The sequence below is a fragment of the Pipistrellus hanaki genome (assembly GCF_964339955.1).
Source record: "Pipistrellus hanaki genome assembly, chromosome: 4".
NCBI lineage: Eukaryota > Metazoa > Chordata > Mammalia > Chiroptera > Vespertilionidae > Pipistrellus > Pipistrellus hanaki.
In genome coordinates this window covers 13,471,154-13,483,608 of record NC_140506.1, presented here as the reverse complement: position 1 = coordinate 13,483,608, position 12,455 = coordinate 13,471,154, and the positions used below count along the sequence as shown (strand labels likewise).

The following is a 12,455-nucleotide window of genomic DNA, read 5'->3' as shown; positions in this document are numbered from 1 at the left end:
AGATCATAAAATAAGAAAAAGTTGCGGAATCAGTCTGGCCCTGATTCCCAGCACAAAAGAGCTCATTGTACTAGTCATGCTCTCGAAATACGAGTTAGGCATTCTGTGGCCTGGAAAACATCATTTCAGTGTTGTTCTTGGAGCCTGACTGTTTCATAATCTTTGTGCTGAAATACGCACAACATCCATTAAACATATATGAGCAGAGGAGCAATGAGGAAATAGAAATGGGGCAAAGATGACCTGATTTTGAAGGAATAAAATGAAGCCTAAAATGTTCTCATGTTGCAAAACCATTAAATATATGTCACACAACCTGCCAGGTGTTTAATTGTTCAGAATTATTTAGTGTCCTACTGAGATACTCTTGTTATATGGCTTTTTTTAAAGTGTAATTTCATTTCTCATTATTGGTAATTGCAAAATGCAAGTGTTAAAAAAATAAACAAACAAACAAAAAAACACTTCCATAATGGGTAAAACATTAAAAATGCCAAACAAGAAAAATCTCCTGGCTAAGTTGAGAAAAAGTGACGGTGGCAATGAAATGTCTTATTGACAGTCCAGCAAACATTGAAAAATGTTATTAATATACAAGTTCCATTCTGTTTTACTCTACAATAAATACCTTTAAAGAGCATACCAGGAAAAAAATGTAACCCTGCTTTCCACTTATTACCTATATCACATTGCTGGGTATTCTTTATTGTCTCTAAATTCAACCTTGGGGTGATTTTGTAACCATTTCCTAGTATCTCTTAAAGACAAACCTAGAACAAATTTAGCTCTAAAGGAGTCATATAGCCTTTTCTAATCACACAGCTTAGTGAATGCCCACAGTTAGACAATCTGAAGTGGCCCATCAAAGACTTGCCCCAGTAGCATTGCTATGACTTCCTCTTCAGAGCAGAGCTGCTCTCTAACCATTTCTTAGTGGTTAAAATAGATTGTACCAGCTACAAAAATAATAGCTGGCGAACAGGCTAGTCTTGTCAGCCATTGAGAAAGTATCCATCATTTCAAAATATTAATGCTCCATATACACTCAATTTCCTGTATGGGTAAGGATGTTTTAAGTTTCCATCTGTATAGCTATATAAATGTTTCCTTATCATGTTGCTCTTGATTGATAGTGCTAGACTTGGATATGCCCCCAGAGACCATCAGTCCTCATTTCATAAATAAATAAAAATGGAAACCTGAAGGGAAAAAAAGGAGGGGAGGTGTAATTTCCCCATGATCACACTCCCAGCCAATTGCAAAGCAAGGATGAAAACTCAGGTCTCTAGACTTCCAGTAAATTGCTCTTTCCAATTATGAGAAATATGTGACCTTGAAGCTCTGGAAATGCACACATGTTCCTTGTAGCAAAGCTGATAATGCTGGACTGTGGAAAACAGGTATGCACTTAGGAGAGCTGTGCTTCCTAAAAATCCCAGAACATCTTGTGGAACACTTCTGTGATCGAGTTGAAGAGAACATCATTGAAAGTCATTGCAGGCATCCAAAAACTTTGAGAACTCTTGCTGCAGCCCAGCCAGCATGGCTCAGTGGTTGAGCATCAACCTAGGAACCAAGAGGTCACGGTTTGATTCCCAGTCAGAGAATCACATGCCTGAGTTGCAGGCTTGATCCCCAGAGTGGGGTGTGCAAGAGGCAGCTGATCAGTGATTCTCTCTCATCACAGATGTTTTTATTTCTTTCTCCTTTTCTCTTCCTCTCTGAAATCAATAAAAATATATTTTACAAAAATAAAGAGAACTCTTGCTACAAAGGATATTCCAATAAGGGTAATCAAGGCCCCATGATGCTTAGATCACCTGACAGCAATGATCACGAGATAAATTGCTTCATGGAGTACCAGAAAGACCAGTGAATATTGCATAAGACTACTATAAATTCTTGTCATTCCTTTGGTTTTACCCAACCACTCACATTATAAATTCTGGGATAGTCACCACCATCCTTGAGTTTCATGTGACTTGCTTGTCCTCCGAATACCATTTTACACCAGAAGTTAATATAGTGCGGAAATTACCATTTTACACCAGAAGTTAATATAAGTGGCATAATAGCTCTGACAATTAAGGCAACATAAACTCCACCATCATTTAATAAACATTTGCTCTCAGTACCTGCACTGTGCCAGGTACCGTATTAGGTGCTAAAAGTAACACACAAAAAAGAATAGCTTTAAAGCCTTGCCCTCAAGAATTTCACAAACTTTAACAAACTGTTAAGTGCTAGAAAAATAAATAAAATGCTAAAGGGAACACAGAGAACAGCTATTAAAATTCTGAGCAAAAGAAAACCAAGAGGTCGAAGGGGTGACCTCATAGAGGAGGTGTTTCCACTACTTATTATTGTTTAACAGACTGCCCAGAACTTAGCAGCTTAAGCCAATAATGACATTTACATTGCTCTCAAATCTGCAATTTGTTCAGGAGTCAGTGGGGACGACTTTGCTTTATTCTACTCAGTGTCAGCAGAGGCTGTTGGAAGGCTTGGAACTGGAGTCATTTAAAGACTCATCCTTTCACTTTCCTGAAGATTGAGGCTGATTACTGTCTGGGGCCTTACCTAAGACTGTCAACTACAACACTTATATGTAGCATCTCCATGTTACCTGGGCTCCCTCACAACATGGTGGCTGGATTTTAAAGAAAGAGAGAGCCTGTCTCGCATGGTTCAGTAGTTGAGCATCAATCTATGAATCAGGAGGTCGTGGTTTGATTCCCAGTCAAGGCGCATGCCTGGGTTGCATGCTTGATCCCCAGTGTGGGGCGTGCAGAAAGCAGCTGATCAATGATTCTCTCTCACCATTGATGTTTCTATCTCTCTTTCTCCCTTTCATTTCATCTCTGAAATCAATACAAAATATATTTTTAAAAATAATAATTATATAAAAAAGAGAGAGAAAAAGAGGGTAAGAGAAAGAGAGAGCTATGATCTAGCTCAGAAATCATGCATCATCAATTTTGCCACACTCTAGTTATTGATATGGTTACAAAGTGCTGTCCACCACTTGATGGAGAAATATTTTGATTGCTGGAAGAGCTTGTGAGATCAGAAATATTGCTATGGCCATAACTACCACAGCAGGTAATTTTTGAGCTAGACCTTGAAGGAGATAACTTGAGAGTGATATCATGGAGCCAAAAGGTTGAGTGACCTATGTCACAGAGGGCTAGAGTAAAATAGGACATAATGTGTCCTCCGGATTTGACATGTGCATGGTGACAAAGCAGAGGCCAGATTTCATGCAAAAGCTTAGGTAGAAATTTAAGAAAAGAATTTGTACAGCTAACAAAAGTGTATTACTCAGAGCGATGGGTCTCAAACTGGTTCTCCAACCATCAGCATCACCTGCGAGCTTGTTAGAAATGCACACTTTTGGATGCTACTTCAGACCTATTGAATCAGGAACTCTGGGAATGGAGCCCAGTAATCTGTGCTTTACCAAGTTTTCTCAGTGATTCTGGTGCACATCAAAGCTTGTCAGACACAGGCCTGGAGAAGTTTATACCTGGAAAGAAGAAATAGTAACTGTTGGTGGGAAGAAGACAGTCAAGGAAGGTTTTGTTTTCCAAGATGGGGAAGATTTTGTTTGCATACAAAGAAGAAAAGAAGCTGCGTTGGTGGTATAGTGGTGAGCATAGCTGCCTTCCAAAGAAGAAAAGAATCTGTATTTTAAAAGAATGAACTGGATATATAGAAAAAGAAAAATGTTGGGCTAAGTCTTTGGAGAGCCACAAAGTAGATGGTGACTATTTTGAGATATAAAGAGAGCCAAGCAGCCCAAGAATTATATCCCAGTATCGGTACCCACCTATCCATTAGGTAAGGCAAAGAGGACAACGGATGTTTATTTTGACAAGCCTGCTTCTAATACTTCAACCACTGCCTCCTCCAGGAATCTCCATATTTTCATTTACTGAGTGACTAAGATCTGCAGAGCTTTGAGCATTTCACTTCATCTGAGTTTTAAAGTCTAGGCAGGTCACAGTCCAGCTAGACCAGGTCTCAGGCTATTGAAACACGTGAGCTGGACTCCACCATGCTTCGGCACCCTGGCCAAGGCCTCTGTCTCCACACTGGATATGCCCCATCCTTGGGGCAATGGAGCTACATCACTCAGAGTCATGGCCCAGAGAGGCTGGGAAGAGCAGTGTTTTCCTAGGGCAGAGGCAAAATGACAAGGGGTGTCTGGAACTTTTTCCAGACAAAGTAGGTAGGAGACACCCAGTAGCTTCAACAAAAACAGTATTCCATCTTCTAGGGTGATTCAAAATGTCAAATACAGACAAAATTTTAAAGGGGAAAAAAAGAGATTTGTCTGATGGGGGAAAGAAGGGAGGCTGCCGGTTATGACAGCCACCATTGGTGAAGTTTTCCTTGTTTTTCCTCTGGTCAAGTTGGTCTGCAATGACTTGGCACACCAGGCGAGAGACAGTAGCAAAACAAGTGTCTGCACAGAGTCCTACAGGGAGAGTCAAAGGTTTTTAACTTTCATTAACCCCCATTTGACTTTCTTTTTCTTAAAAACATGGTGCTAAATCTTTGTGGTTAGAACCCTGGGTTCACAGCCTTTAATAAAGAAGTCCAGACATTGGGAACCCCAAAATAAATAGAACTCTGGACCAAATGACACTCCCCTTTGAAAGTTGCTTTTGAAAACCCAAGGGAGCACCATTGAGACATAGGAAAAGAAAAGTAGGCAATTAATTTCCTTTCAAGGGGTTTTTGGAATGTCTCTCTTCATGGTCAACCAGAATTGACCATGAAGAGAGAATTAATGCCACATCAAGGTATTAATCCAGATCACCAATTAGTTTGTCTACCCAAAGTTCTGTCTGGTGGTAACTTCTGCTTACTACTCACATGGAGGAGGCATGAGAGCTGTAAAAAGAGCCCCTCTTCCCAGCACCACTCCATGCACTGTCCAGGTTTCAGCTGACACTAGTTTTCTCCTTTCCCTTTCCCATGCACTTCAGGGAAAGGGAAAGAAGAAAAGTAGTATCTTACTGAAAGGGACACCTTCCACTCTTCTCTCCTTTAGCCTTCTGACTGAGGCGGGAGCGGGGGCAGAGAGAGAACTGGGCATGTTGCCATAAACCAGTGTATATGTGGGCCAGACTGCTCAGTACAGAAAAACTTCTTTCATCGTCAATGTCCATGAAAATCTACCAACACTGACTATTTTCTAGGAGTAGATCCAGTGTTGTTATTTTTTTTTTTTACCAGAGATTTAAGTGTCATAAAATTAATTTAATGAATCATGGCTAGTAATTTGGATATGGATGGGATCGGATAGGATAGAATAAGGTGGAATGGGATAGGACAAGATGTGATGGGACAGGATACAAAATATCAGAACAAATCACAGGGAACAGGGAGGAGAACTGACTCTGGAGCTTCTGTTTAAGTTTGGTGGGCAAGTGTGTACGTATATACACAAGTGCAGTTGTGTTATAAGTTACAAGGCAAAGGGATCTTTCATAATCAAAAGTTTGAACACTACTGTAATAGAAATGAGACTTTCCACCTAAGCTCAGTATTGCAAGTTTTCACCTGTAGATAAAAAACTGCTTACGTTGGCTTAGCTTGTCAGGAAAATATTCATTGAGCGGTGTCAAAGGCAAGAGTGGGCCCATCCTTACTGAACATGGCCTCCCCAGCTCTGTGACACCCCGAAGCGAGGCCTCGCTGGGATACTGTGGGGACAAATATTCTGGAGCTGAAGGGATGTGAAAGCAGAAAACTGTGGGGCTTATTTCCAAGGTTTCTCAGAAATAATGTGTCCAGGCCTATCCACACCTCATCACCCCACAAAGGCAAACACCCAAACTCTGAAGACCACCCATCAATAAACTCATGAGCTCCACAGTTTGCATTTTCAATTTCAAATGATGTTTTAAGAAAACACTTAAGTATTACTTTCCAAGGAAATGGTTACAAGAGGCTCAAATACAAATACTCCCTGTATTTCACCCTCAATCAAGACAAAAAGGTCGGGGACAAAATTTTTCCTCTCTAGGCAGCAGATTCCCTACCCTGAGCTTTTCCACCACAAGCTGAAAGATGTCCTGCTTGAGAAGCATGACCACCCTCGCTGCTCCCAAATGGCTCTCCTTGGGGGTCCCACTCCTGTTAGCTCGCTGGATGTGCACGGGGGTCACTCCCATTTGCTCAAAATGTGGACAGCATTCTTTTTTATCCTGGCAATAAATACTACTGCAAAGTTGCTTGGTTCCCTCCACTCCCCTGCTTGAAATTATCTCAAGATAATTTTACTTGAAAATAAAAATCAAAATACTTAAACTTTCCTTTTCCTCTTCACTGACAGTAACAGAATTTAGAGGCCTTAAAACAGTAAAAAAAAGCTAAGGGTTTTTATAAGGAATATCTGTCACGCTCAGGAAACATCAAAGCATCTTAGTGTGCATTTAATATGTTCATATCAGCAGAACGTGTATTTTAAAAGTTACATTTGATGAAGTGCAGGCTACCCAAGAGATGAAAAGATCAAAGAAGCTTTTGGTAGAAGAAGAATTTGTATAACACATCCGATAAACTCCACTTACCAAATAAAATGGATAACTATTCCCCTTTGTATTTCACCTTGGATGGGTCCATGGTTAGTGAGCAAGGAATTTACGCCTCTTCCTTTGAACTTAGACCTAAGTTCAAAGTTTCTTTCTTACTAGATATAAGTTGCATTCATTCTCATTGCATTCATTTTGTATATTCTAGCATAATATACTATACTTAAAAGTATAAAATTGCTCAACAAACAAAAGGAACTATGTGTATCATACTTAACATTTTTCAGCTATAAAAATATATAAAGTCACTATGAAAACTTCTATGAATAAATATTGATGGACCAAGTGCACACTGTTCTAACAGAAACATTACTCATAAGTAAAGAATCTGTACCTACACAAATTATACTCATTCTGGTATCTTTTGAATGAAGAATCCTTCAGAACTAAGCACAGATAACAAATTCTCTAAGACCTTTCTCTGCACCCCATCCTCCAGAAGCAAAGGCAAAGTGGCAAGGACAGCAAAAGTGTGGATATTCATTCTGAGAAACTTATATGACAAATAAGAAAGTTCTGCCTTGGAGTCTATTGTATTAGGAACCCTGAAAAAAGGCAGCATGATCTGGGCTTTGTCTCACAAGCAGGCGAAGGAGTCCACCTAGGATGAGAGAGCAGACGTGCAGGCCTCTCAGGCTGGAGTCATTATAGTGAATACACTACATGGTCCTCCCAGATCGTTCCTTTTAAACCAGAGGTGAGTTTTTCATGACCAACTCTTAGTCTTAGGTGTCATTGCATCAAGGCTACCTTACTCAGTGATTCAACCCCACATTGGTCTAGGTGAAAGTATTTTGTAAATGAGGCTATAACTACAGTCAGTTAACTTTAAAGAAAGGAAACCACCCTTGCCCTACCTGGTTTGGCTCAGTTGATAGAGTGTTTGCCTGCAGACTCAAGGGTCCCAGGTTTGATTCCAGTCAAGGGCATGTACCTTGGTTGAGGGCATATCCCCAGTGTGGGGGTGTGCAGGAGGCAGCTGATTGATGTTTTTCTCTCATCAACATTTCAAACTCTCTGTCCCTCTCTCTTCCTCTCTGTAAAAAAATCAATAAAATATGTTGTTGTTTTTTTAAAAGAAAGGAAACCATCCTTGATGGTGTGTGTGATGGACCTTGCCTAATCTGCCAAGGCTTTAAGCATAAAAAAACTGAGTTCTGCCCGAGATTTTCCAGACAGTTCTTCCCGATGGCCTGCCTTCATAATGTCAGACTGCTAGCCCTCATAGATGGTTCTGATCACCTGATAGAATCCTGACTGAAATAAAAGTAGACTGGTCTGAGATGGTGTCAATCTAAATTCATCTGAGAATATAGGGCCTCAACATACTCTAAATTTTAGTCAGTTGACAAACCCCTAAACACTGGTCTTATAAACTATGGAGCATACAGTATCAGACCTTTAAAATGCTTTGCTGCTCTGTTCTTAAAGGTTCTTTAAAGATGGGAGTAGTACAGATTATACTCTAATATACAGCTAGTTAATCTCAATTTCTAGCAAGTTGAAGAGACACTTGAAATTGGCGCTTGCAGTTCAGTTTCCATTGTTAAGTGGCTGCAGCCCTTCAAGGCAGAAAGAAACCCACAGTTTCTGAAATGTTACCAAAACCAAAGTCATCTAAAATAAGTAGGGCTTGATGAATGTTAAGTTGAAGTTGAGATTGGTTTCATCCCATTTCCTAAATTGCAGCTGTTCTTAGGATTCTACTTCACCTGCCTTATTTCAGTAGTTTCCTGCGGGCTGTTTTTATTTTTTTAATCCACATCTATGAAAGAATCTGTATTCTAAATTTTTCACGCAAACTATCACTGAAGAGTCTTAACACCGCAAAAGACTACAATTTTTCTTCCTCTGACATTTCTCTTTTGCCAAAATAGGCCCCTATGGCTGGGTGGCTTGGTTATGTTCCATCATAAGGGAGTTTAATATCAGCCTGTCAAAAAAAGAGAGAGAGACAGCAATGACAGTTAAATGAAAAGTGGTACCAATTAACATATTTATAGAATACCGCAGGCAGGCAGACAACAGATGAGGAGAAAACATTTATACAGCCGAAGCATACCCGCTTCAGCATTAATCAATTTTGCAGAAAGGCTGTGTCCCTGACCTATTAATTAAAAATTTAAAAAAAAAACTTCAACATTCTAAATAAGGTCATTTGTCCTGCCACCTGACTTTCCCTGGACCACAACTGTGACCTGGGAGGAAGTGGCACAGGGGTATAGGCCACCAGAGGAGGGATGGACTGTCACCCTCTCAGTTACCCATCTGCTGAGTACTGTGGGTCCATGTAGGAAATACAGGCCATCAAGTCACCCGGCCTCTCTGGTTTTCCTGGCAATAGAAAGACCACTTGCCCCGGTGCCCTACACACAGACAGAGACATTTACAAAATGTTGGTAGACTGTGCTCCTCTTTCCTGCCTCTTTTCCTCTGTCATAGCTTCTCCCTTTACCTCAGGCCTACTCTTAAGGAAAAATCTGACATCTGTCACTCATGGAAGTTAATGTATTTCCTATTCCATGCTCTCAGACTTTTAAAAAGTTTCAACAGATTCCTCTAGCTGTGGAATATCTTCCTTCTTGAAGGGATTTCTGGCATCAGCATCAGGCAGGAGTGAGAGAGAGTAAGAAGGCACTAAGGCTGGGGGGCTCTCCTGGCTTCCTAAATGACACTAATCTTTCCCTGCACGGTGTGTGTCCCTCTGGAGCAGCAGGGGTGGTGAGAGGTGGCTCCCAGAGAGTAAGGTGTTCTCTCTCCGCACTATAGGTCACTTCAGAAGAAGGAGGGTCCGGAGTTGGCAATGGATTCACTGAGACAAAGCAGCCTCTCTAGTGCTTCTCTCCATATATAGACACTTTAAATGCCACAAATGCTACAGACTGAATGTCTGTGTGTCCCGCCCCCCCCAAAAAAAATTCATATCTTGAAACTGAATCCCCGAGGTGATGGTCTTCAGAGATATAGGAACTGCCAAAGCAACCAGGCAGAATTTGGGCACCAGATCCAAGAAAAAAGGGAAACCTACATAGGTGAGCCTAACTTTCTGCATTCCCATTTCACCTGCAGGTTAGAACAGATTTTGTTCAGGAACTATTATAATTGGGGAAAAGAAATTTCAGTATAGAACTGGACTCAATTCCAAATACAGTAAAGCCATCTGGGAATTTAATTTTTTATAAAAATGGCACATCAGTAAGGAAAGAATGGCCTTTTTGATAAACTGTACTTGAGTAAATTAGAAATCTATATGGAAAGAAAAAAATTTAAATCCCTACCTCACACCAAACATAATAATTAATTCCATGTGTACTGTAGCTATAAAAATATATAGAAAAAAAATAAAGATTTTAGGGAATAAAAAAAAGAGAATATCTTCATAACTTTGGGGTAGGTAAAAAAAATACTTAAGAAAACACAACATCAATAACCATATATAAAATGATGAATAAAATTGACTAAATTTGAAAGAAAGAATTTTAGTTCAGCAAAAAGATACTATTAAGAAAGTGAAAAGGCACATAACAGACTGGGAAGGGGTGGGGATTGATATTCAGACATCCAATAAAGAACTTATATTCAATGTATTTCAAATCTCATACAAGTAAAATGAGACAACAAGGCCATTCAATAGAAAAATAGGCAATAGACTTGAACAGGCACTCAACAAAAACAAAAAACACACACATCCAAATGGCCATCTAACATATGCGAAGTCATTTATCATTGGTCATAAGGAAAATGCGAACTAAAACCACAATGAAATACTACTATGCACCCTTGACTACATGCTTCCTCCATGTTCAGCAATTCTACTTCCAAGTATAATCCCTAAAAGACAATGAGTACATGTGTACCAAAAGACATGTACAAGAATGCTCATAGCAGCAGTCTGCATAGCAGCCAGAAACCGGAAACAACTAACAAGGTCATCAACCACAAATGGATAGTGTTTTGTGGAATGGTATGTAGTAATGAGACTGAACAAGCCCACTAGATCAAGCCTGTCAAACTCAAGGCCCGGGGACCACATGTGGCTCACAATGAATATTTTTGCAGCCCAGTCAATAAAATGATATATAAAAAAAATTCAATAAGAATTTTGTAACTTAATTTTTACAATATCCTGTTATACAAAATTATTAATAACAAACTACAATGTTCGCTAATGACTGATTACTATATTGTTTGCATTATTTTTCTTGTGTGCCTTGTGTGCAGTCACACCGTTTCTCTCTACTAATACTAGTGGCAAATATTTTAGCAGCTAATTTCCACATCATTAATCTTGGACTGACTTGTTTGGTGTGCACAAGGGGAAATATTTCGCTTTTGGAAAACAAGCAAAATAGGTTTATTTGCATTATGCTTATTCATTTGTGCAGTTATTCAGTGTCTGGTAAACTAATGTTTAAGAAAAAATATTAATTTTAATTAAAATGTTCTATTATTTTATGTTAATTATTACTCACTTATTTCAGCCCTTTGTAGTCAGCATGTCTCTATCAAAATAAGCCTACGTTTCTATGAAAATTAAAGCTTTTAGCCCTAGCTGGTTTGGCTCAGAGGATAGAGCATCAGCCTGTGAACTGAAGGGTCCCGGGTTCAATACTAGTCAAAGGCACATGCCTGGGTTGCAGGCTCGATTCTCAGTAGGGAGGTGCAGGAGGCATTCAGTCAATGATTCTCTATCTTTCTCTTCCTCTCTGAAATCAATAAAAATATTTTTTTTTAATTAAAGCTTTTGTTTTTTGAAGCCCACATAAACTTAAACATCGTTTATTTGGCTCGTGTTAGCTTTTGAGTTTGACATGCTTGCACTAGATTAACAACATAAATGAATCTCAAGGTCAAATGTTGACTAACAAAAACCAGACACCAGAGAGTATCCTATCATTTCATTTATATAAAGTTCCAAAACTTGCAAAACCAACAATTACTGGTTGAAGTCAGGATATTGTTACCTTTGGGGGAAGAAGAGGATTTACTGAGAAGGGCCTTAGGAGGGCTTCAGAGTTACCAGTAATGTTTTACATCTTGGCCTGGATGGCACTTATAATTTGTGTTCCCATTGTGAAAACCAACACATAATTTTCTTTACTTTTGTTATATTTTAATTAATCATTTATTCTTGTTGTATAAGAATATACAATAGTAAATGTACATGTTCGCTCTTATACAATAGTAAATGTGGAGGTTATTTCTTCAAAAATGTGTAGGTGTGTAGAACTATGCAAGGGGTTGATTTTGCCTGGGATTGCCCTGGGAGCTTAAGAAGGCTAGAAGACTACACCAATGCTTAAATTATTTGCAAAGACATTAGACAACTTGTTTTTGCATTTATAATAACCTCTTGTTACTTTATGTCTCTTATGTCTCATTCTATTCTTTCCACTCAATTTTCTCAATGCCCTAAATAAAACTACATAATACAACAAATTGTGCTGTGTTTTCCTGGCCCATTGACATCCCATTAAAGCGTAGGCTAAAAGAATTAAAAACTGAAACCCCAATCTCCTCCTCACTATAACATGGCCATGGGAAGCACACAATGGCCCAGAAGTGGAAGCGAGCATCTTGACCGGTTCCCTGAGGAAGGACCGCCTCAAAGGCTCATTGTGGTATGGCAAAGGACAAAGCTTCCAGGGCTAAACCCCTCAACAGGAAGAATGTGCCTCACCAGGGCTGTTCCAGCACAGCTTCTGCGGATTACACTGCAGAAGTGAGTCCTTCCTGCTAGGGGCTAGTAAATAATGATCAGAGGAAAGCGTAAGGAAAGGAAGTAGGTAACGGTATAGTAGGAAAATACTACTGAATTTAACGTTTAGCTCTGTTTCTAACCAGTTGTTG

At 39.5% G+C, this 12,455-nt stretch overlaps 1 protein-coding gene across 1 annotated transcript in view; it reads right to left on the bottom strand.

The window, feature by feature from the left end:
• Positions 1 to 12,455, bottom strand: part of TRIO (trio Rho guanine nucleotide exchange factor) — a 749,917-nt gene that overhangs the window by 167,101 nt on the left and 570,361 nt on the right. The gene's annotated exons all lie outside the window — the stretch shown is intronic.